Raw genomic sequence first — 2,489 nt, forward strand, 5'->3', positions numbered from 1 at the left:
GAAATAATGTGAGATCCCACCGGCGCATGCGCAATCAGTTCGCTGTACGCATGTGTTTTCCGACACTCTACAGTGTTGACAGTCTTGACGACATTATTATCATTTTGGTGAAGTTTTCTTGAATCATCTACATTATGGACGGTGATCCTAGATATAATGATGATAGTCGTAATAAACGACATATTGTCGGTTGTTTCGATAGCACGACAAAAATAGGCCTGGGCAAACCACCGCTGACGACGGTGCAAGCTTTCTCGACGTGGTACTGATGATGATGCTACTGCTCGACCTAAAACCACGCACGATAAGCGGGCTGGGAAAGGCAAATCGTCAAAAACAAAACGTAAGCCTCACATACAGATTACCACCAGGCTTGATAAACTTGAAAACCTGGTTGCCGAATCGATTGCAGAAAATAAAAATATTAAGGCGATGATGATAGCTCTTATGCCTAGGCCTAGATCAACATCAACAATCAATCAGTGTGCCTATGCTGATGATGAAGAGATCATGATGAAAAACAGCTAACAGACACTTGTCAGAAATATTTGCAGCCCAGCAATGCTACTAAGTTGGAATTGTCCCTAAAGTTAACCACATAATTTGGCAGAATCTAAATCCTAGAGTAAGAGCTCAAGATCTGAAAATCCAAAGAGCACAGAAACCTCTGATTCAACAGACCTTATAATTATTTATGAGGTCTGTTGATACAGACACTTTAAACGAAATACAACAAGATACAGTAGCGTTGTTGGCCAGTGCAAATTTTGATTTAAACCAGTTGAGGAAAGAACTTATAAAGCCAGATCTTAACCAGCGTTATGTGCATCTGTTCCAATCACAAAATTTCACTTTGGAGATGAATTGCATAAAACCGTTAAGGAAATGAATGAAGAACAGAAAACAGCAGGAGTAATCGAAAGCCGTTCTGGCAGTGTCAGATACAAACCTTATCATAATACTACACAGAGAAAGGTTTACTCAAGAAACCCAAATGAGTCTGGTTGGCTGTCACGACAAAGTGAACGAACCAGTCAGCAGTTTCCAGGCGGGAGGCGAAACCCCACACAACACCTTCAATATCGAGCCCGAGACCAGAAAAGGCAACCTTTTCCCAGACAGGAAAAAACCTACAGCAAGCAAATGAAGCAGCAGCAAAAGTAAAACCTTCCTGCACATCAAGTGTGCCAGGTAAATCTGATGTAAGATGTTTTTAAACATCCATGACTACCACTGATGTGGAGTGTATTGGAGGTCGTTTGAAGTCATACTTAAATATGTGGAAGTCTATTACATCAGACAGAAATATTTTACAAATTGTTTTAGGTTGTAAACTTGAATTTATAGATTCAACTACACCATTGCAAAGATATGCACCCCTCCCTTACATGAAATAAGTGTAATAACCGAGAAAATGCAAAGGCTAAAATTTAAAGGGTGATTGAGAGAACGTGTCATGAATATGGTGAATTTATTTCTAATGTGTTTACCAGGGAGAAACATGATGGTGGCTATCGAATGATTCTGGACCTATCTAATCTCAATGAGTACATTGCATATCACCATTTTAAAATGGACACATTGGAAATAGCTAAGCAATTAATAACAAAAGAGTGTTACATGGCTTCTATCGACCTCCGAGATGCTTACTACACAGTGCCAATTGATGTAAATCATAGAAAATATTTAAAATTTGTGTGGCAAGGCACATTGTGGCAGTACAAAGCTTTACCAAATGGATTAAGCTCTGGACCACGAATATTTACAAAATTATTGAAACCACCATTTGCTATTTTAAAAAGCAAGGGTCATACAATTATATCCTATATAGACGACACATTAATTATTTCACCCACTAAAAAAGAAGCCATTGAAGCTGTGCATGCAACATCACAGTTATCAGATCTTGGGTTTGTAATACACCCCATTAAGTCTATGTTTGAACCAACACAGCAAATCAAATTCTTGGGGTTTAACCTTGATTCCATCAATATGAAAATACAAGTGGCCGATAATAAGGTAGTGGAAATCAAGGAAATGTGCTACAAATTGTTAGACACAAAATCACCTTCTATACGGTTTGTGGCCAGCGTCATTGGCAAACTAGTAGCAGCATTTCCAGGAGCGGAATATGGTCCATTATACTATAGAGAACTCGAAAAAGAGAAAACTAGAGCTTTAAAATTAAATTTTGGTCATTATGATAGACCAATGACCCTCCGACATTGTGCAAAATTAGAATTGAAATGGTGGTTGAAAAACATATCAAACATGCAAAGTAACATTAGCAGAGGAAAACCAATCATGATTATTACTAGTGATGCATCAGGTTTAGGTTGGGGTGCATCGAATGGCATAACAGACATAGGTGGAAGGTGGAATGCTAATGAACAACTTATAGCTCACCAAAATGGAATAAATTACTTAGAGCTTTTGGCTGCATTTTTTGCACTACAGTCATTTTGCTCAACAGTTTCCAATACTCATGT

The sequence above is a fragment of the Anneissia japonica genome, unplaced genomic scaffold (assembly GCF_011630105.1).
Source record: "Anneissia japonica isolate Jap-2015-1 unplaced genomic scaffold, ASM1163010v1 scaffold11144_len554210_cov170, whole genome shotgun sequence".
Taxonomy (NCBI): Eukaryota; Metazoa; Echinodermata; class Crinoidea; order Comatulida; family Comatulidae; genus Anneissia; species Anneissia japonica.